At 41.3% G+C, this 24115-nt stretch overlaps 2 protein-coding genes across 3 annotated transcripts in view; both read left to right on the forward strand.

Annotated features, from left to right (window-relative positions):
- Positions 1–24115, forward strand: part of LOC113015885 (NACHT, LRR and PYD domains-containing protein 3-like) — a 525401-nt gene that overhangs the window by 52018 nt on the left and 449268 nt on the right. The window lies entirely within an intron of this gene.
- The window catches only part of LOC113016285 (phospholipase D1-like), a 39537-nt gene that overhangs the window by 10413 nt on the left and 5009 nt on the right, over positions 1–24115 (forward strand). The window contains exon 1 of one of the 2 annotated variants that reach the window (XR_003271206.1): positions 14475–14506. The exons of the other annotated variant lie outside the window; for it this stretch is intronic. The gene's annotated coding sequence lies outside the window, so the exon portion shown is untranslated. Of the gene's footprint in view, positions 1–14474; positions 14507–24115 lie in introns of those variants that run through there. 2 annotated transcript variants of the gene reach the window in all.

Raw genomic sequence — 24115 nt, forward strand, 5'->3', positions numbered from 1 at the left:
CTTCTGTATTATTAAACAAAGACAAGCAATACATCATATAGTATGGCCAATACTATATTACATTAATTTTAAACTGTTCTTTCCTGGAAGACAGACCTCTGTTATGATGACATGAGGTGATGCATGAATTGATGACTGACATTTTTATTTAACTTCTTCAATCACAACAGTATATTTGAACATACACAATAGTTTATTTTTAGCTTACAAACATCTGAGCATAAAGTGCTGGCAAGGAACCCTGGTGTAAACATTAAAATGAAAGTCAGTACAATGTGCAGATTGCAGAAATATACATAAAAAAAATCAGTGGCTTTACCACACTCAGTTTTTCGACATCTGTGAACTACTAGACAGTCATTCAATTAAAAAATAATATTAAATAAATAAAACTAATAAATAAAAAATACACATCTTACTGATCTCTGCAGTCAGTAACATTACACATAAAGTGCAAACATAATAGCAATTGTATAAACACACACACAAACACGCCTTTAAAGTTTAAAGGCGTGAAATTGGACGGTCTAGCCTTCTGATTAGCTAATCAGAAGGCTAGTTCTGATTAGCGTCACCGCTGTCTCGGTGGAGTTTAATAAACTCGGCCGTCTGCTTCTTGCTATCTAAAATATAACCAGACACTGGTGTAAATTCTCGACTGTCTCATACTTCTGTTTAATAAGTTTTGTTTGACGTTTAGTCAGCTGTGTGAAAACCAAGGAGGAACCCACCCGGGGGATTAATAAAGTTTTATTTTATCTAATCTAATAACTTTAATCTCAGCCAAACCGATTTACTCACGAACAAACAAAACACTGAAAAAAGCCCAACAATAACATTTTTAGGTTGTCTAAGTGACTTATATATTACGTTTAACCCGAGCAGCGAAACTCCGCGGTGATCTGAAAATGATGTGCCGGGAGTTGTGCCGTTCTCGGCCGCATCAGTAACCCTCGAGCTCCCGGCTAGCTGTCGAGCTGGTGGGTAGCAGACGCCTCTGAAAACGTCGAAGCACTTTTGCAAATATGGGATATCTTGATAAACCGAGCAGATATTTGATGTTTACACAACTACTTTCTCGCCTGAAAATATGTTAAAAGTTTATTTTGTGACCCAGAAAGATTAGTATGAGTAATTTTAAAACTTAGTAGCGGCCGCCATTGCTGGAAACTGGAGTTTGGCTGGGCCGCGCTATGAATTCTGGGATATGGTAGTAATTTGGACAGCCTTCGGCGCGTCGCTGTGACGTAATCGGTCTACAAATGCGGCCTCAGGAGGATGCAGCCCATGAATTTGGACATGTCCAGAGTATAATCGCAGCCTTTGCGGTTAGAAAATTGCACTTGATCATGTCGCGATATTATCGCAAATGCGATATATCGTTCAGCCCTAGTGTGTAAGCGTGTTTGCATTTAGCCCTCTGCACTCAAAGTCAATACCTGCAATATATCAGTCTGGACCATCACGCCGAATGAAGCTTATGACCTTCAAAAGACCAAGTGCCAACTTTTGCAAGGTGTGTCTGAGAATTATTGAAACCACTCTTTTTAACACAAGACAAAGAAATTAACAAATCTTCTAAACGCTATTCAGTTCATTTCAATGATTAATGCTTAAACATGGACGTGATGATTTATGCTTCTCACTGATTCTCTACAAAGGACCAGAAACTTCTCGGGCCGCTATTAGCTTAAGCTTTACCATACCTAAGGTATTAAAGACACAAATGAAGTTATAAAATGTTCAAATAATCCTTGTTTGATGTTAAAGCTCAACTTTCCCCCCCTTTTTTTGACACATTCCAATGTGTCAAATCAACAGAGCTAGAACATTCAAAAAAAAGTTAGGCAGCTACAAAGTTTCCCAGACTCTTAAGGTGATCTGCGTGTAATGTCCTGACTCAGGTATTTAATATTTTAATAAATGTCGTTTAATTAACTGCCACTATTTAAACTAAACAAAGGACATAATTCAAGAAAAGATCACAAAGAATAACATGATATCAGTGTTTTGTAAGCGCGTGCGGCCTTCTATGCTCGAAGCCTTTTCCCTCAATAGATCAGTCAGACATTCACGCTGACTGTAGCTTTTAACCCTTATTAACTTGAGCACAACTCTACAATGAGCAACAAGTTGCAATATGTATACAAATGATCATGGTTACACCTGCAATGAAAAATTATATCATTATCCTAACACCTGTAAATAGAAGATTCATCAGAGGTTATAACAATCACAGGAACACAGATGTTAGTATAAGGTCAAAAGCTTCAATAAATGATCATCGATGCAATGCTTATTGCATGATTCTCATACAATAATAATGCTGATTTTAAAATAACAGTAAAACACCCTTTTATCCCGTTTCACTCGACACATAAACGTTTATAAATGCCTCTTTTATTTTTAATTTTATTTCCCCCTGTTCTCCCCTTACTGACCACAGCAGGGGATCTTAGTTTTGAATCAGCCATGAATCCAGCTCACCTGATTCATCAGTGAGCTCCACCATCACTGGCGTCTGACAGGGTGGCGCTGCATACTCTTCCTTTAATGTCACTATTTTCAACCTGTTAATTAGAGTGTTTAAACCTGAAGTCGACTACGTCCACAACAAGTCAATACAGCTGTAAATGTGGCCAATTATCAATCTATTACCAATCAATAACAACAGATAACTTCTATTTTATGCATGCTTTTAATCAACCACTCACTCAGAGGATCTCCAATCCCAGGAAATTCCTTCTCCTCCTTTAATGAGTCTGTCCTCCTTCCATGCCCTGGTAACTGGTCCATCCAGAGCCATATGATCTCAAATATACATACAACAAGCCAAACCACCCCTTGGTCACACCAACCCTTTTCCGCCCCGAAGATGTCCAATGCCATCCTAGTATGGACTGAAAGTGGCTTTAACGCTGACTGTTCTGACAATCCATTTTATAACGTTCCTGGTCAGATTTGCCAATCTCTGCACCAGGGTTTTAAACGCTTCGCCATTTTCATTAGTTTTTATTTTTATTTAGTTTCGACTCCAGATTTTCAATTTTTTCCAGTTGTAATTAGTTTTTACCAATTCTTTGCTAGTTTAGTCTAGTTTTTTATTTTCTGAAAATCCTTAGTTTCAGTTTAGTTTTAGTTGTGTTTTGCAAAAATTAAGTGTAACCAAATCTCAGTTCCATCATATCAATCATGCTCTTCTGGTTATCCTTGGGTGTTGAGACTAATCACTATTAACTCTTGCCGCACCGAGTGTTCCTAATTTTGGTTGAAGTGAATTGATAACCTTTTTGAAGGCGATTGTTTCACACATTTATTTAGATGTTCCAGTCCTGTTATCTCGGGATACATCACGCTGCCTTATCTGGGGTTAGCTGTTTTCGGGGGATGCGGGTTGAGTGGGGGAGCTCTTCAAGGAGGGGGAGTGTGCTCCCCCTGATGAGCTCTTCAAGGTAAGCTAGGTTAACTTTCTTGTGTGAGCTTTTCAAGTGCACTTCGAGGTTTGTGGGATTTTTAGTTTTATAGATGTCCCTCATAACCCCCTGATGACCCAGTATTTCATTTTTGCACACTGTAGTACACATTTAGTTTTTGCTTGTAGCTCTCATACTCTACTTGCCACTCCTCTAAGTCCTGATGTTTCTTAGAGAGGACAACAGTACCTTTAAAATTATATCACATGTGTGGGGGTGTGGCCTTGCCAATTGTTTTTCTTTTTTCTTCTTTTTTTTAACTCAGGTTTTGATTAATTTTCAAAAATAAACATCTAGTAAATAATTCGAGGGGTCTTTAAGGATTAAGCTTATTTAGTTTCACGGAGAACATGACTAATTTATTAATGTGTGCTCTACACATTGGGACTTTGTACATTCAGTCAATGCAAATCAGTTTAACTAATGCAACCATTATCAGCTTCTTCTAACTCAGGAGAATAATGCAAACTAAAACTACATAATAATTCACAATCTTTAATTAGGGGTATAACATGGCATAAAATAATATTATAATCTAACAGTAGCTTAAAGCTTCTGCACCAATCATGGAGCACCAGGTTTAGAGCATGTGGACCTACAAAAGTAAGTCCCAGTAAGATGGGTTGAGCCTTACATACTAGAAGAAACATGTCATTCCCAGCAGATGAAGCGCCCTTTAAAGCAGGATCTCACTTTAACCCTAAAGAACTTGCTATGAGCATGCAGTGCATTCATGGTTATTATTCATACGATTGTGGGTAGCCAATAAAGTGCAACTATCACATTACATTTTATTATTAAATTGTTGTTGACAATCCCTTCACTTCTGCTTATCTAATTCATGGTTGCAGGATGGCTGACAGCTTCCATTAGGCAGGAGGTAATGTCCATTCTGGCCACAGTGCAACCCACAATGTGTAACTGACACTATTATATTGCATTATGTCACATTGTTACATCTTTTTAATAAATGATGACAGTCAGCTGAATTTTCTGCCCCCTTGGTGGAGGACATCAGGATCAGCAGCTCCATCACAAACACCACAGAAGAAGAACAACACTGGATCAGATTATCTGGACGTGTTTGACAGGGACAGTGTTCATGTTCATGGACATCAGGACAAAAACAGACGATGGAAACCTGCCAGATTTGAGCTAAACTGCTCGTTTCCATGTGTAGTCCCTGGGAGGTCACATGACCAACAAAGACACACAAGCTGTGTCCCAAAACGTCGGCTGCATCCTCCGGAGGCCGCATCTGAAGGCCGATGACGTCACAGCCAGGCGACGAAGGCTGTCCCGATTCCTCGACTCCTTCAAATGCGTCCTTCATTCCCCCGAGTTTGAAGGATGGGTCGGGTGTGTCCTTCGTGGCCCACCATATCCCAGAATTCATAGTGCGGCCCAGCCAAATTTCAGCTGCCAACAATGGCGGCCGCTACTAAGTTTTAAAATTAGTCTTATTAATCTTTCTGGGCCACAAAATAAATTTTTAACATATATTAAGGGGAGAAAGTAGCTGTGTAAACTTCAAATATCTGCTGGGTTCATCAAGACATCGCATATTTGCAAAAGCGCGCCGACGTTTTCGGAGACGTCTGTTACCCACCCGCTCGATAGCAAGCCGGGGGGTTCAATGGTCACTCCAGCTGGCGAGAGCAGCGGACTCCCGGCTTCATCGTTTTCAGACCCCGCTCTTTGGCTACTCAGGTTAAACATGATATATAAGTCAGAGGGCCCGGTGGCGCCAGTGTCTGGCAGCCTCTGTCAGTGCGCCCCAGGGCGGCTGTGGCTACACTGTAGCTGCCATCACCAGTGTGTGGATGTGTGTGTGTGGATGACTGGATGTGTGAAGCGCTTTGGGGTCCTTAGGACCAAGTAAAGCGCTGTACAGGCCATTTACCATAAGTCACTCGGATAACTTAAAAATGTAATTGTTTGCCTTTTTTCTGTGTTTCATTTGTTCCGGAGTAAATCGGTTTGGCTGAGATCAAAGTTATTAGATTATTAGATTAAATACAACTTAATACTACAAATTAATCCATCGGTGGGTTCCTGCGGGATTTTCACACAGCTGAATAAACGTCAAACAGAAAACTGATGAAACAGAAGTGTGAGACGGTCGAGAGTTTACTCCAGTGTCCTGTAATATTTTAGATAGCAAGGAGCAGACGGCGAGTTTATTAAACTCCACCCACACAGCGGTGACACAGATCTGAAGGCTGGACCGTCCCATTTCACAGCCTCGCACTTCTGGCCTTCTCGGTCTTTGCAGGACCCGGCTGTTGGGTCTAAACTCAGACCCCGCTGTATCCAGGACTTATTCCCATGAAAGAAAAACAAGGCAACAGTGTTCGATCGATTTCTTGCGCAAGGGAGGCCCTTCCATCTGTGACCAGCACGTCGAAATGACCACAATGGTGGCCTCCTCTCGCTGCCTTTTATTGACAAACTTCAAACAATAGTTTACAAAACACCTCCCCTTGCAACCCCCCTTTGGTTACAAAGACAAGGCACTATATGTAAATGACATACACTGAGTGTGTGTGTGTGTGTGTGTGTGTGTGTGTGTGTGTCTGCTGATCAAAGGGTCATAAACCCAGGAAGCTTACATCAGAAGAAACAGATCTTTCAGATAGGATGTATCTACAATAAAACCTCCCCCAGCACAGAGTGGCTGGAGAGGTGGTCAGGATCAAAGGAATGGCTTTGATCCTACTGCTTAAACTAAGACTATACAAATTTAAGAAACACAATGGCAACATTCAACAATTAGACTTAACATTTCCCTCCTTTTTGTCATTGTATACTTAAATTTCAACTTATGCACCCTTTGTTCAGACAGTGTCAGTGTAGATTTCATTCATGCACAGTAAACTACATCCTATACATAAGCAAATCAGTATCAACAGTTCAAAAACAGGAATTAATATCTTCAAAAGAAGATGCCACCAAGGACCAGACGGTAACCAAGCTATCCAGCCTTGTGGCGGATCTACTCCTGTCGTGCAAAAGTACACAACTGAATGTCAAAGGTCAAACAAGAAGAATCATCATTCTCAAAAATCATATGTCACTACAATCCAACTGTATACAGACATAGGTATTTAAACGCATCAGTTGACTTTATTGTTTGTTCATGTGGCTCTCAGCTAACTTCAAAGCTGCAGCCTGGTCAACACCCGTCTTTATGACTCCTATCAACCCCCCAAATCTTCTCACTGTAGGCATCAACTGGTGAATTATCTGCATTTACAACTCTTCTCCTGTCCTGTTGTCACCACAGAAAAAGCTTTGTAAAGGAAATTGGATCAAGCTGTTTTGATCTTCTTGGCTCAAAACCTCAAGTGTTCATGATGTAAATGTAGACAAAAGGCTTCTCTGTTTACATCCTTCTTGCAGAAGACAAAAGAATAGGTGATGTTGCCATGTTCCATGGTTAATCTCCAACTTGGGCTAATCCATTGTCCTTCATACACATAGGCAATTGGCCTGTTTCCAGTTCGTTTAACTGTATAATGTCCTGCAACAAGTCATATTCTTTGATTCAGACGAGCAGGTCTGTCCTACCAGAGCAGTTCACCTTCCCAGCTACTGGTGAATCAACCTTCCATTCAGGTTCAGAGCAGTTGAAAAGTTGGCAGTGTTCCTGGATGTGTTGCCAAAGCAACCAAACAAACTGTCTCGCTCTCAGTGATGCTATAGGGCCACAGTCCAGAAGAACGTGTAGCCAGTGGCATCACAAGCATAACCATTGGTCTCGTTGTTTATGTGAGCGGTTGTGTTCTTAAACTGCCACCAGTAGTTGTTGAAAACCCATGCGGGTACTGGGTGTGGTTTGCTCTGTTCCAGTGCGCTCCCTGTCATCCCACTCAGGGTCCACAGGCACAAGAAGATGCACAGCACATTCCCAGCCATTCTGATGAGTACCTGTGGCTCAGTTAGTTTCTTCACCGGATTGAGACGAGGGGCCCTGGAGGCTTTCCCCCCCCCTTTGTTCCCGGTCTTCCTGCCACTTACTCCGAGCTGGCCTGGATGTGTGTCACCTTCTTGCAGTGCGCTTGATATATCCAAGTGTTCCTTCCAGCAATCTTCACTGCTGTGGTCGTCGTCAGCAGCATCCGATATGGACCTTCCCACCATGGACTGGACCAGCACTTCCTCTCCATGGCCTTATCATCATCCAATCTCCAGACTTCAGGCTCTGCTCCTGCGAAGAAACAGAATCATCTGGCAGATCATTTGTTCTCATAACTACTTTACTTTTAAACATTTTCAAGCATCTAATCTGCTGATATGCTCTCTCTTCTGCTCTTCTATCATCACTACAGAAGACTGGAACTCTAAATGCTCTAACATATATAATCTCAAAGAGTCAGACCATTCTCTGTTGGAGTAATCCTCATGTACTTATTCTATACAGTCTAACCATGTCCTGCCTGTCTTCCTAAATCTTAACTTTACTGCCTGCAAAAAGTTTTTTCTTTTTAAAAAGTATTTAATAATCCTAGAGTATAAACTAATTCTAGAGTGAGTATAACGACTGCTCATCTCCCTCCTGTTGAGACATGGTATAGCCAATGGCTCAAAATAGCAGCAGTCTTATACAAATTATTAGGTAGTACTGGTTTATCACACAGATAAAAAATCATCCTGCAAGCTTGCTCCCTCTGTAAGTCACAACTGTTTTCCTGCTGTAGGTGAGTGGGCCTGCATGTCTGCTGATGTTGTACTGATAAAAGGTTAACACCATGTTTAACTACAGCTGCTTCTCTTGTGATCTTATCTGCAAGAACTTTCCCTAATGCAACTGAATCTTTCCCTCACATGTGTGCTGCACATTTACAAACTGCAATTCCACTGGTTAATAACACTGCATCCAGCAGATTTTGCAAGAGTTTGGTGTATTCTGCAGGTTTCCCTGTAGAAGTTATCTCACCTCGTCTCACTCACTGCACTACAAAGAAATGTACAGTAGCAAATGTATACTGCCTATCAGTGTATATTGTCTCTCTACAGCTTTACACGCTTCCGTTAAAGCTAGCATCTCTGCTGCTCAAGCAAATATGAAACATGCTAGTTGTCCTACACAGATAACTCTCTCTCACTGTCTGCTACAGTAAAACCTGTTCTAGTCTGTCCCTCTGCTGTTGTAAAACTCAAATCATCAACAAACCAAACCTTTCCCTCAACAAGTGGCACATCTATTAAGTCATTAAGACAGATTCAGAATTGTGCACCACTTTATGGTAATATGTGTGGTTGTGAGAGTAACAGTAACATTAAAGACAAGTGTCTTGTAGGTGACAGAAATGTAAGTTTAGTCTGCGATAGTAAACATCTACCTCTTCTGGAACTAACAATTGCAAAAGGTGAAATAAACTATTTCCTGAAACATTGTACAGCTTAAGCTGCTGCACATACTGATCTCACGCATGGAGGTAAAGCACGAGCAACTAGAGCTAATCTTTTAGGATAGTAAGTTACTGGCTTCACTTGTGGAAAAAGTGCTGTTAGTTATTTTACAGTCACCTGGCATTTGTGCTGTTCACAGAACCACAAGTCCATCGCTGGACCTCCTCTGCGCTATCACTTTTTGGAGCTTGGCACACTCCCTCAGCTTCCATCTTATGGGCGATCCTCTCAGTCACTCCTTCTCGTCATGGCACCTCACAACATCTACAAATTGAAAAAATGACACTCCTCTCGCCACACGGCTTTCGCCATGTGTCAACTCCCCAATGAGACATGTACAAGAATGTTGCACAGTCTCCCTAAAACAATCTCCAGGGTTTGTCCCTTGGAGCAGCTTCACTCGCTGTAACCCTGTGTAAAAACATTAGTCAGCACTTAAATGTTCAGCTTGTTTAGCTCCCAGCTCCTGTATCACAGAAGACAAAGTCTTAAAATTAAAACAACTTCACATTTGCAACCAACTGTAGATCATAAGAGTAATAAAGTATTTAGCATCACAGAGACAAGTATCATTGCAGGTTTATTCTAAACTCATTAAACTCCTACTTTTTCCCATAATTTGTTCCAAATTATTTAACATCTCAATGTTATTCCACATTGTAATCAGTGACTTCCCTTAAGTTTGTCACTCACCATGAGCCCAACAGTGTGGTCAGATAATGAGCTCCATGTAACTATTCTGTAACCACTGCACATCTGTTCAATCGTCACTTGTCTGTCTGTGCTGAATCCTTTACAAATCACATGATCAACCATCTGCTGCAAAAAGAAATGTAAATGTTAGCGCTGCGCAGGTGTATACACTTTCTCACAGTAATGTCTGTGAGCAACACAAGTTAGTGAATAACACACACACACATGGTAAATTCACAGACAGAGAATTTAAACTAAAAAGGTTAAATTTTCAGAGTTCACATAGTCATGTGACCCACAGGAGGAATCCTGTGGTCTCCTTCTCCTGCAACAGAGACACACACAGAGATACATCCACACCTTTGTCAGGTGGGGGTTGACTTCCCACAATGGTGTTAAGTCAGTCAGTCAGTTCCCCATTTATTTTAAAATTCTTACTCATTCACTCAGTGATTCCTTCTTTTGCTAATTGTGGAAATTATCGTCGCATTCGTTTCCACGCTCAGCAAAACAACGTCATTTCAAAAAGAAAAATAATTTAGACTGGATTTCCTCGTTGAATCCTTTTGGACAGGAACTTGTTTCCTAATTGTCCCAAATAAGAGCCCATTTTAATTTTGGAGAAGCTCACTTTGCAACAGTTTTCTCGCCGACGCTTCGGTTCTAATCGTGCAGATCTGCTCAAACAGAGATCATCAAACAAAACTTTCAGTGCACCATGAAAGTAACAAAATAAAAGAAAGATAGGCCTTGTTTAAGTCATGACACGTGTTCTTCATGCCAGGGGGATAAATCGTAACAACCCAATTAGCAGGTTCAACTTAGTAACAAAAGACAAATCAACAGCCAGTTCAATCTCAAACATTCATCCAATCAGCCATACACACAACATACAGCATAACCCTGTTGTCTTAGCACATAATAAGTTTTAGTTCTCATGTAACTAAATGTGTGCCATGGTAAAACTTCTTCACACACCAGAAACTCACAATCAGCTCACTCAGCTCACTCATTTAAGACCTCTCATCAGCATTCTGTTTTCTCCTCTATGATGCAACCATCTGTCCTCCTATAATATTCAGTCCACTAGTCTATGTATCACTTTCATCTTACTAGTGACTTGGACAAGATGACAAACAGAATCTCATGCTTAAGATGCTGTCTGGTCTCATTAGTATCATTGTATGTGTATATGCATGTGGGGTTGGTATAGTTAATGCATTTTCTGTATGTTTTTGTGTTCCTCTCTCATCACATTTCCATTATTCTCATCACTGCTTAAAACAACACACATCTCTCTCTGTTTTTTTCTTTAACTGTACTTTTCTCCAAAACAGAAAATAGCATTACAGCTGTTTCAGACTGAGAAACACCAAACACTCTTCATGCTATCATTCATCCACACAACTATTTTATTTCTTTTTGTCCACTGGGCAGGTGACCTGCAGAATCACGTCTGCCCCAGCTGGATACCTTTCACACACACCATGACGTCAGACACTCTAACACTCGCCGAATTGATCAGGAGAAAAACTTTCTTCATCTTCACACTCTGTTACAGAAACACCATGTGTTTTTTTTTTTTTTTTTTTTTTTTTTGTGTTGTGTTGTGTCAGGGATGGATATGTAGTTGTAACGTTTGTGTTCACTTTCTTTCCTTTCTGTCTCCTCTCTTGCCTAGTCTGTAATGGACTCAATGCTGCTCCTAATATGCCTTTAATCTCTCCTCCACCTCTGCCTCTGCTCTCTCACGCTCTTCTCTGGCTCTTCTTTCTGCTAACATTCTTGCTCTTCCTAATGCTTTTCTACGGTGTTGTTCTAGAGTAGTTGCAGTGGATTGAGCTGTAGTTTCATCCTCAGGTTTCACAAGAACTTCTTGCAATATTGCTCTTTTAACATTCTGTGCTTCTCTCCTCTTCTGAGTCTGCTCCAGCCACAACTTAGCAACTGCTAACTGCAATTCCTTCCTCTGCTTCGCTTTACCTGTTTTACCTGCTACACTTACAGCTATTCTTTCTACCAGCATTTTACACTTAACTTCCACTAATGTCCCTTCAAATCCATATTTCTCACACCAACAACCTACATACTGCGTGCTGCCTGGTAAAACTTTCTGCATAAATTTTACATCTCCTTCTAAGGCAGACTTACACATTTTATTCTCCATTACAAGACAACAATCAGCCACACTCACGCAGACCACGTCTGGCCCGCACACACACACAACATAGGCCTATCGCTTGCATCTGCACGCACAGCTAGCGCTCTCTGTTGAAAACTCAAACGCCCCAAATGGCGGAGATTCCGGACTCCGAACCTAGGTTCTCTCCACGCCCCAAATGGCGGAGAACTCTCTACGCCCCAAACGGCGGAGAAGCCTGCGTCTCTGTCACGCGGCTAGCGCGCTCCCAGACTCACGTTTAACGCACAGCCCGTAGCCGAATCAAGCCTCGACACGGTGCTTCTGAAGCAGCGTGTTGATCTTTCTGACACACGCACCGGAGCGTCAGCTTCAAGCGGCCCATCGCTACGTCTCACATCTAAAGGTGTCAAGGTAACTTTGAACTGAGTTCAGTCAATCTGGAGTTTTTCCAAGTTTTCTGTTGCTCTCTGTGAGAGAAGAGCGTTAAAGGCGGGGCTCTCCAGAGTCCAGCAAAACAGGAAACCACGGCTGGGTGTGTGTAAGTGTGCAAACCAATAGAATGCATCGTGGTGGGGGGGCATCACGGGCAAGAAAAAAAATAAAATAATCGGTCGTACCCATGCTTCCCCGACGTCATGCCAGCGCATATTGGGAAATTCGTAGGCACTGATCGGTTTTCTATCAGCCATTTGCTGGGAGTAAGGGCGCCCTCCGTTTGCGAGGTGCGCCTGCTGCTGGCGGCACAGGGAGGAGAGGGCGGGGCGGCGGGGAGTCTCTGGCTGGCTGGAGCGGCATCTAATAACCAACTCGCAAAACAAAATAAAAACAACAAACAGATATTATGATACAGACTTATAATCTGCACCGATGTTTTTTCTAAATTCTATAAAGTGAGCGCGAGAGCCCTCGGTGCGCCTGCGCGCTGCTGAAGTCAAAGTAAACTTTATTGTCATCTCCGCTACAGACAGTCCAGCATATAGAGAGACGAGACGACGAGGCTGCAGTTACAGCGGTGCAAGTAAACAAACAATAAATATAAGAAGAGTAAGAAAATAAATCTACACTTTAGGACTCGGGGTAAAGGATCAATAACAATTTAAATTTATAATTTACAGTTTGATGATTTAAAGTCTCACACAAGCCGTCAAAAGGGGCGGGGCCGGCTGCTTCCAAGTAGAGCACATTTCATTTATAATGATGTAAATCCAAGCCCATCATGGATTCACGATCTGAATCCTGGGTTGTGTGAAATCCCAGAAATCAACCTTAGACAAAGTGAATCTGTGAACTAAGGTGTAGGTCTGTTAGGTTAATTGTGCTGATCCTCGGGTTGGGGGATTTGTGTTTGTACTGGAGCGCAAAATTCAAACCAATGGAAGATGGACAACAAAAGTTCAAAGCCATCAGGTGCTCAGGTTAGAAAAAAGAGAAAAGATGCAGGTAAGCAGATGTGTGATTGGATAATGGCAGCTCATCCTGAACCAATCAGACTAAACTCCAAACAATACATTATGTTACAGATTTTAATATTAATTAGTCATTGTTACTTGTTGATTTGTCCTTTTCTCATTGTGTGACGAATTATGACGACTGTTTGGTAGCTGTCTCTCTCTCTCTCTTCATGTGTGTTTCTCTGGTGAAACAATAGTTTTGTGTTAATGTTAGGGCTGCACGAGTTTGCATAAAATGAGAATCACGATTTTTTGGCTTAGAATTGAGATCATGATTCTCTCATAACAATAAATAAACATAAAACAACAAATGTCTCACGTTTTGTTGCTGCAGCAAAATGTTGTCCTGCTTGAAATTCCGTCTCCACCGTTGCTCGACGCTGCGTGTACAGAGCAGGTAGTGCAACAATAGAAAAATAGTTGCGGGACGGCACTGTGTAGCGTTTGTCTAGGGTGTTGATCGTTTTCCTAAATCCCTCGTTTTGCACAGTGTTGATGGAGCCATATCTTTGGTCAGGTGATAAGTGATAGCCTCCGTAATGTCTTTGTGCCTGCGGGAGTTCGACGTGTATGGGGAAGCGCTGTATAAGGTTCCCGTTATTGATGTTTGGGTGGTTGACCGGGACGGATTTTCTCCTGTCACTTTCTCGTCATCCCTGACGTGCTCTCCGTTGTTTTTTCCCTGCTAATTTTAGCATCACACGGCACAGCTTCTGTATCACGTGGTATAAGGCTCCGCCCTTGTCATTTGTTGAGCAGGAAGAGTGAGCGCTTGTTTTCATGCAGAGTACGTCCCGGATCAAAATGTGAAGTTTTACAAATCACCACTTCTTTAGTGAATATCATTTCAGTCTCAGACAACCTCGTTTCTCTTACAGAGGTTGAATGCACCTTCTGCGGATGGCGGTACCACACAGTGTGCGTGGACTTCCCCTCCACAGAAGGCAACTACAAATGCTGTGAATGCTAAATAAACAGAAACAAATGATCCCTGTTGTCTTTGCTTGATGATTGGTTTGAGTCTTGACAATCCACATTGCTGGCGTTGCATCTTTCAATGCCAGCAATGGCAGGTATCAGTGCTCAAACCTTTTGTGTTTGTTTCCAACAAGTTGCCCACCTCGGGAAACAAAAATGTGTTCTTTTACTTGTCAGATGAACATATGAGACACTTTGACTCTTCAGTGCAGTGTGGAGCCTAACAAAGATCTGTTTTGTGTCCCAGCTGATCAGCAGGAGGAGGAGAGTCTGACGGAGCAGCAGAGGAACATTTTCAGCTACTTGGACTCAGCTCAGCCACTACAGAGGAAACAATGAGCTCAACACAGAAGGTGACAGACAGAGCAGGACCATATGACCAAAGATATTTATCACCATATACATTTGAACATTTGCCATAACGATGTAGCTGACGATAGAATTGACACCAGACAAAATACTTTACAGCTGCACAACTTTATTAAAAACCCATCAATGTATTTTCACTGAAACAACCAGCTGTTGTTTATGTGTTTATGTACTAACAGCTGGAAACGTTTCATACAGCTTTGTTTGACAGAAATGAAGGAGAACATATTTAGTTCATTTGTTTCTACATGAGCTCTGTGTGATTTGATGAGTATCTGAGGCTGAGACCACAGGACTGTGAAACATGATTGTTGGGCTTCATTTCTGTGCTGAACAGTCGTTTAAGATTAGCTGTAAATAACAATTAGCTGATGTTGTTCATGAGACTAAAGTCACCTCACTGTGGTAATGTAAATATAATATGGCCAATATTATAGTTATTATATTGTTGGCATTACTAAATTTGGCTCAATGCTTACATATATGTGTAAAAAGCAAATGTAGGAGCTGTGATAACTGTGTCTGATAGAATGAAGAGTAGACTGATATATGAAATATTCCTTTATTGGGTGAGAAAATCAGACCATGTCATAACTGCTTTAAGTCACACAGAATAGATATCAGAGCCTTAAACAGGCTGACGTCTGCTAAATGGGTCAAACTGGGCAGAAAGTCTACAAACACATAACATCCTTATAGAATATGATGTAACACTATAGATCAACTTACCTCAGAATATATTAAATTCAATTTTATTTATAAGGTGATAGGTTTTATGGAGATGCCATCCTTGTGTTTTAGTGGCAAATAAATTTGGCAGTCATCGGCATAACAATGAAATGAGATCCCATGCCTTCTAAGGATAGAACCCAGAGGCAATAGATACAGTGAAAAGAGCAGTGGCCCTAAAATTGAGCCCTGTGGGACGCTGCATGACAGAGAAGCAGAAGACGATTCGTAACCGAGAAGGCTGACAGAGAAATATTATTATTATTATTATTGATTGCTTATATTTGAACAATTGTGAAACCTCACTGTGGATGTAAGAGTGAAATTATGTGGATATCTTGAATCCACTTTATTGTGTAATATTTTATGTGAGTATTTGACGGAAGACGAGCAACATCTGTTGTGGAAGCTAACGGGGTTCCTTTAGAATAAACAAACATAGGATTTATTATCACTGAATAATTCTGTATAAATCTATACAAATTATAGAAATATGTAATAGGAAACAACAAAATAATCTAAATTATAAAATAATGGTTGTGTGTGTGTGTGTGTGTGTGTGTGTGTGTGTGTGTGTACACAATCAGGAGGGATGGGCATGATTTTAGTGATTATCTTTAACAGCAGGTTGGATGTAATGTGTTAGAACTACCAGCAGGTGGGGATAAGAGACCTTTAAGGTGTTTGGTGCCACGCTCCACCTTCAGGTTTAAAACTAGTGTTAATGGAGTTTGAAGGTTGAGTTTGTTCCACGACTGCATTTCACTCACTGCCTCTGTTTGTATCTCTGTCACTGCAGGACCAACATGGAGCCAGAAGTCAGCGCTCTCAGGAGGCCGACAAACCTCACAGAAGAAAGGGAGAGAAAAAACACACCTGTGACGAGTGTGGGAAGGGTTTTACTGTGAGGGCTAAACTAAAACAGCATCAGGTCATCCACACTGGAGAGAGACCGTTCAGCTGTGACTTGTGTGGAAAGTCTTTTTCCTTGAAGGATTCCCTAAAACAACACCAACTCATCCACAGTGGAGTTAAAGCGTACAGCTGTGATCAGTGTGGCAGAGCTTTTACTCACAGTAGCAACTTACAGAGGCATCTAGTTACCCACTCTGGAATTAAGGCATACAGCTGTGATCAGTGTGGCAGAGCTTTTACTCAAAGTAGCCACTTACAGAGTCATCTAGTTACCCACTCTGGAATTAAGGCATACAGCTGTGATCAGTGTGGCAGAGCTTTTACTCACAGTAGCCACTTACAGAGTCATCTAGTTACCCACTCTGGAATTAAGGCATACAGCTGTGATCAGTGTGGCAGAGCTTTTACTCAAAGTAGCAGCTTACAGAGTCATCTAGTTACCCACTCTGGAATTAAGCCATACAGCTGTGATCAGTGTGGCAGAGCTTTTACTCACAGTAGCAGCTTACAGAGGCATCTAGTTACCCACTCTGGAATTAAGGCATACAGCTGTGACGAGTGTGGGATGGAGTTTACTGTGAGGGCTTCACTAAAACAGCATCAGGTCATCCACACTGGAGAGAGACCGTTCAGCTGTGACTTGTGTGGAAAGTCTTTTTCCTTCAAGGTTTCCCTAAAAAAACACCAACTCATCCACAGTGGAGTTAAAGCATACAGCTGTGATCAGTGTGGCAGAGCTTTTACTCATAGTAGCAGCTTACAGAGTCATCTAGTTACCCACTCTGGAATTAAGGCATACAGCTGTGACGAGTGTGGGAAGGGTTTTACTCTGAAGGCTTCACTAAAACAGCATCAGGTCATCCACACTGGAGAGAGACCGTTCAGCTGTGACTTGTGTGGAAAGTCTTTTTCCTTCAAGGTTTCCCTAAAAAGACACCAACTCATCCACAGTGGAGTTAAAGCGTACAGCTGTGATCAGTGTGGCAGAGCTTTTACTCACAGTAGCCACTTACAGAAGCATCTAGTTACCCACTCTGGAATTAAGGCATACAGCTGTGACATCTGTGGAAAAACTTTCAGCCAGAGAGGGAGCCGAAATATACACCTACGCATTCACACCAGACATGATGTGTACTGCTGTGAACAGTGTGGCAAACAGTTTACAACAGACGCACACTTACAACAACACATGTTTACCCACACTGAGGAGAGACCTTATGAATGTGACCTGTGTGAGAAGACTTTTAAATCTCCACATCACCTGAGACGACACCAACAGATCCACACCAGAAAGAGACTCTACAAGTGCAGCTACTGTGAGGTATGTATTTATATTGTTATCTTGTCATTTTAGCCTGACTGTTTGGAACAACTCTGCTCATTAAACTGTGTTAGCATGTTAGCAATTCTACTGCATGGAAAAGCAGCTCTGAGTGATTATTCAGATTTTCCTTTCAGTTATGATTTTAGTATTACTGTAGTATTATGGTGGTAGTATTGTAGTTATTGCAGCCCAGTAAACTGAGTGTGTTAACTGAAACAGTCAAATGTAGTTGGACGTCTGCAGAGATGCTCTTTATTTCAGGCGACGTTCAGGATACAAATGTTGAAGGACTGACTTACACTGTCTTTGTTTAGAAGCAGAGCGACACAGATGGATCCAGTTCTCAACCCTGTCATCACTGTGGTGGTGGGAAAGACTTTCATTGTGACCTCTGTGGAAAAACTTTCAGTTGGCAAGCTGCCCTTAAAACACATCAACGTAGACACACTGGAGACAAACTGAAATACTGCAAAGAATGTGGGAGAAGCTTCACCACATCACATCACTTAAAACAACATGAACTGATTCACAGTGGGGTTAAAAAGCACCTCTGTGATCAGTGTGGGTCATCCTTCACCACTGAAGGTGAGCTTAAATCACACAAACGAGTCCACACAGGAGAGAAACCACACAAGTGCAGACACTGTGAGAGAAGCTTCTCACATTCAAGTCATCGTAACATTCATGAACGTGCACACATGGAAGGAAACTACAGCTGTGACCAGTGTGACAAGAGCTTCAGGAATCTCAGTTCATACTCTGCACACAAACGATCCCATGTTACTAATAAACTGTTTCACTGTTACCAATGTGCCCAAACATTCACCTCATTGTCTGCTCTGTGCAAACATCAGCGCGATCACTCAGGGCTGAAATCACTCCCATCACTGGATCACAGTGAATCTGAAGACACAGAAAGATCCTCTGGTTTCTGTGTCGGACTCAAAAAGCTTGAGATCAGGCTCCACAGAGTTCAGATAGAATCATTTAAACTTGTGTTGAACTGAACTGGTTGCTGGGCTGAACTTCTACATAATACAGATCTACATGGGATCTTCTTTTCTGTTGTTTTACTGAGTCAGTTTTGTCCTTTTTTCTCTGTCCTGGTTTTGCTCGTCTGTAAATGATTGAAACTCAGTCAAATAGTTCATTGTTCTCCAGCAAAACGTTTTGGAAACTCATGTTTAACCTTTAAAACTCTGACATGTTTTAGCACACAAGGCTTCATCGGGGAGTTCACTCATGATTGGACAATGAGAACAAAGGTTTTTAGTTCTTTCAAAGAGAGTCTTGGAGATGTTGATGTTTCTGTTTTTCTGAAACCACCTGAAAGAAAAACTATTTTTCTTGCTTTATGTAGTGTGGAAGTTTTTAATGTTTCTTCATCTGTGATGTTCTTGAATGTGTTCACGTGAAGATGGTACAAATAAACTGTCCTTTCAGCTTTAGCTCCTAATTTATTCATTATTTATGGATGTAGCACAGCAGCCGTCTCTTGATTAACACATGGAGGGCTCGGGATCTGATGGTGTCGTCTCCCTAATTTGCCCACTCAGTAAATCTCACTCATGGCCAAGAAATTGAAATAAACCTTGTTTCCCTGCTGGATAGTGATCCACTGTAACTCTGCTCCACCTTCCTGTTTAGGATTTGTGTGGCTGAAGTAAAATTCCCTCCATCCATCACTTATCCCAGCTAACCCAAAGTGAAATAAAGTTTTGCTCGTCTTAAAAAAGCATTACAATAATGGGCATTACCAATGCAAACTAAATGATACAGAAGATGAAAGAAGAGACTTTGATCAGTTAATAAAGCTCATGATCTGGATTCATTGTGGCTGCTACACAGATACTTCTGGGTCACTTCTCTCAGTTAGGAACCTTCCTCACCAAACTGACTGTTGGACCACACCCCTGGTTTCATGAGAAATTGTTTCAGCCATGATTTCTCTTCCTGTATTTCAGAGTAAAGACTGAAGTGACAAATGGAAGCATGTTTAAAAAACACAATGTGAGAGAGACGTTGAGGTCCTTAGAAGTTACCCTGGGTTTTTCTGTCACCCTGCTAGATGTTACACACCTTGTTATTGGACTGATTTCTACTGCTGGACTACTGCGGAGAGTATCAATACTCTTACTAATTAGCTCCCTTTCACACCTTTGGGGATATTTATTTTTGTGTTTGCAGCGCTGTGAGCCAGAACAGCGAGAGAAAAATCTGCAACAGCGACGAGCCGAATGCTTACGTGAATCGCAGCAGCTGCACATGTGCTACGCTGAATTAGAGGATATCTTTGCTCTGGATTTCTATTTCTACTTTTTCATTTCTATATGATTCTTCTTGCATCTAAAGAAAGATGATTCAATTTGCTAAATGTTGATGGCTCTTCGTGCTCGGGTGTAAATGAGACGTAATATTTGCTCTTGGTTTGGTTCTCCTGTACAGAACCTTGCAGTACAACAGAAACCTAAAAACATTATTTGTAGTTGTTATTCTTAGTTGTTCTGCTGCCTAAATACCACAGGGTCTAAATTGGTGAGCGTGTTTGCCACTATATTTGCCCTGGATGTAGATGCAGAAACTCTTGCTCTGTATTTGAGAGAGAAACTTAAAAGAGATGTGACCTGTCAAATAATTGCTAGTAAACGTAGCAGGTTCAGCTCTTTCAAGGTTACTGCTGAATTAGAGCTGGGCGATAGAACGATAACGATATGTATCGCGATATAACTTTTACTCGATAGAGAAATTAAGCTATCGCGATAGACCTTGCTGCTCTTGTCCTCTTAAAAAAAAAAAAAAAAAAGGTCAGCCAATCCAAATTAAGTAGCGCAGAGCCGAACCAATCACAGCCGCAGCGTCACGTCACGTGACTTGTTATGTACAGCACAAGTGCCAAGCCGCACGTGTGTTTGTTTGGGAAGCAGCCAGCGGGTAATGGAGCCAGCGCGTAATGGAGGAAATGAGTGTGCCGACTAGGAAAATCAACCGAGCGTGACCGAAGAGAAAACAGATGATGGTTCCAATGCCGGAGAGATTGTCGAACGGAAGAGCCATAGAAGTTCCGTAGTGTGAAGGTATTTCGGCTATTTCAAGTCTGACAAAAAACAGAGTAGCTTGCACTGTAAATTGTGCCGAAAGCAAGTCTGGAAATACAATAAACTGGTGCATGCGTCACACTGTGCGCCACGTTATTGTTTCGGTGAAATGAATTTCTACAATGCTGTTACTGTTAATTGTACTCTCTGCAGTGTTTAAATGCTTACATATACACACAGTTACTGTCCCTCCACACATACGACTCGGTTCTGCTTCTATGCCCCAGCTTTGTTTACTTTTTCCCACGAGGCTTCTAGACTTCTGATTGGCCAACATTTCTGCACGGTTAGGAATCTAGCTCCACCTGCTGCTTTGGCATGTTCATAGCAGCGTTTTCCTTCATTTCTGCCTTTATGTGTGGACGGGATTATTTTTTAAAACGAAAACGGAAAATCTCCGTTTTCAAAAACACCCGTGTACGTGTCGACGTAGCCTCAGTCTCTGACTGGAAGCGCTAATTCGTCATTCGGCTTTTGTCAGACTAAAGTAACTGTTAAAACTGTTTGAAAAGCTAAGCTATACAACAAGGAGAGATTGAGAATTTCCTTTTAGTTCTCAGTTTATTTGATATTGACAAAAGTTTTGTCTGTTCTTCTGTAAAACAAACTAAGATTTATTTTTAGAATTAATATTTTTTTTCTAAGTGGAATTGACAATTTAGTAGTCTGTTTCGTTTGTTCTATTTTAAAACTTAAACGCTTTAGCGGCTGCCTTTTGTGTAGTTTGCAATATTTGCCTTTATTTATCTGAAAAAGTCTCATGTTCCTTAAGTACATCTACCCTGTTGAACTTATTATGGGAAATAAATATTTAAATCAAAACAAGCTGCTGATTATTTCACATTTTACTTGTGAGCAACGGCACATTTAAATCTTACAAATATAGTTATTTGGCTTATATCGTGATAGATATCGTTATCGTCTGAAATGAAAAAAACATATCGTGATATGAAAAAATCTCATATCGCCCAGCTCTATGCTGAATGTAATGATGTGGGTGAAATGTACAATCCTGAACTCTGGCCTGAAGGGGCTCTGGTCCGGCGTTTTTATGAACCTCGTAAGCCCGGTACAGTGGTGCCAAGCTCAGTGGATCCAGCAGGGGAGATAACTGTGCCTTCTGGTACCAACGTATCAACATGAAGATGTATATTAGGATATTATCTTACAACTGTTGTGGTCTACGTTTGGGACAGAGTGCAGGGGACAAAGCTCGACGAATTGTTGTGGACAGTCTGCTTGCAGAATGTGACATTTATGCTTGCAGGAGACATGGTTGTCCAAACAGGACCTGGGAAAACTTAACTGTCTAAATGCAAGTTTTTTGGGAGTGGGGGAATCAACAACTGATCTCAGCACAGCTATAGTCAGAGGCAGAATACCTGGAGGGGTTGCTGTGCTTTGGGACAAAAAAATAGACCCTGTGATAAAGCCCATTAGACTGGATGTAGACTGGTGTATTGGTATACAATATACACAGAACAATAGTAGTTTTATCATTCTTAATATTTATACTCCCTATGAATCTTGTCAAAATGAGCAAGAATACCTCAGTAGGCTGGCTTTTATTAATGCATTTATTCAAGACAACGATACTTACAGCATATATGTTTTGGGTGATTTTAATGCTGGGGCCGGTTCTTCGTACCTCGCTAAGTAAGTTAGCTGGATTAGATTGTTGACGATTTCGCGTGATCTTGGATCGTTCGGTTCCCCGAAGCTCATCCGGGACTTGCTGTCATAGCAACAGAGCCGTAAGCGTAAACCTGCTCGGGAGCAGGTTTACTTTATGTAAACAGGATTAGATCGCGGCCACGCAGGTATGTCCGCTTCATTTATACGAAAGCAACAGCGATATTCCACCACTGTTTCACCATAAATAAATAACATCAATGTAACTAAAGATAATGCAGCACTTGATCCTTTTATTGATTTCACACAGATACATACAGGTCATTCCCTAAAAAAGGGAAATGTACTATTAACATTCTATTACATGTATGTGATTATTACAGATGTAATTCATATTTCAGAGTAGTAATCGTAAATTACTTCGTGTAATCAAGATGGGAGACCACGGCTATAAAAGCGAAGGTGGATTTGGGAAGTCTGTCGCAGCCATGTCCTGTCCGTTTACGTGAGCCACCCATTGTGGAAGGTGCGAGATTGATAAGGAGAGTCCTCAGGATTCAGCGTATATTGCGGGACAGACAGGATCCTTTAGCTCAGCGTGACAGTGTGCTCATAGAGAGATATCGATTTTCCCGTGAGGGTATTATTCACTTAACCAACTTGTTGACGTGGGGGTGCAGGACCACCACCTGTCTTTTTTTTGCTCTGCCCTTTTCTTGGTTGCTATTATGAACAAACAAACAGATTATTTCAGGGTCTCTTTCCAAGAGACGAAAAGCAATATAAGTGATAAATATTACCATTCTGTAGAATATTCTTATATTCCACTTTTACTTGTTCCCATGTTCTAGTGGGTCCTGTTGTGGCTCTAATGTGAAAGGGGATATAATATAACAATATAATATAATGTAATATAATATTGGATAATATAGTGTAATATAATAAATCTATAAATAAATAAGTGACTGAATAGTGGTATTCTCATGCGCTTTGGGTGCCTTGAAAAGCGCTATATCAATCCACTCCATTATTATTGTTATTATGAAATTACCTACGAGTTTAATTTGTCAGCAACTTTCTGCCAGCCCTCTCTCCTTGCTTTTGCAGCCTTTGCAGTGTTCCCTTGCGTTCTGATTAAACTCTGAAACTCCTGAAATCCCTCACTCAAGAGTTCTTGCTCTGCTGCCGAAAAATACCGAACGCGCTCCTTCGACATTTTCGCCGACCAATCAGAGGGTTGCCGATCAATGTTTCTACTATCGATGCGTAGCCCCTTTTACGACACCCAGTGATGTCACATTACTGCGTCCAGCTGTACTAATCGTCAACAGCAGGTGTGTTCGCAGAACATTTAAAACATGCTAGTTTAAGGCTAGCTCCTCTTCTAGCGCTCTGTTTCACTGGGTTTATGATTCATGGCATATTACCAGACTCAGTGCTGTGTATTTTACTGGTACCAGTTATGAAAGACAAAGCTGCAAAAGTGAGCTGTTTGGATAATTACAGGCCGATTGCACTAGCCAGTATTTTATCTAAGGTGTTAGAAAGAATCTTGTTTGATAGAGTTAGTGTGTTCATCTCTTCTCTGGATAATCAGTTTGGCTTCAAACCAAAGCACGGCACTGACATGTGCATATATGCACTCAAGGAAATAGTCAGGTTGTATAAAAAATTCATCTGTCCTCATGTGTTTCATTGATGCCTCTCAGGCTTCTGATCGAGTGAACCACAGAAAACTTTTTGATAAAATGAAGAGACGGGGAGTTCCTCAATACATCGTGAGGATTCTCTCTTACTGGTACGCTCATCAGAACATGCAGGTTAAATGGGGAAGCAGTATTTCTGCCCCCTTTGGTGTCAGCAATGGTGTCAGACAGGGTGGGATTTTGTCTCCAATT

This window comes from Astatotilapia calliptera, chromosome 3 (assembly GCF_900246225.1).
Source record: "Astatotilapia calliptera chromosome 3, fAstCal1.2, whole genome shotgun sequence".
Classification (NCBI taxonomy): Eukaryota; Metazoa; Chordata; class Actinopteri; order Cichliformes; family Cichlidae; genus Astatotilapia; species Astatotilapia calliptera.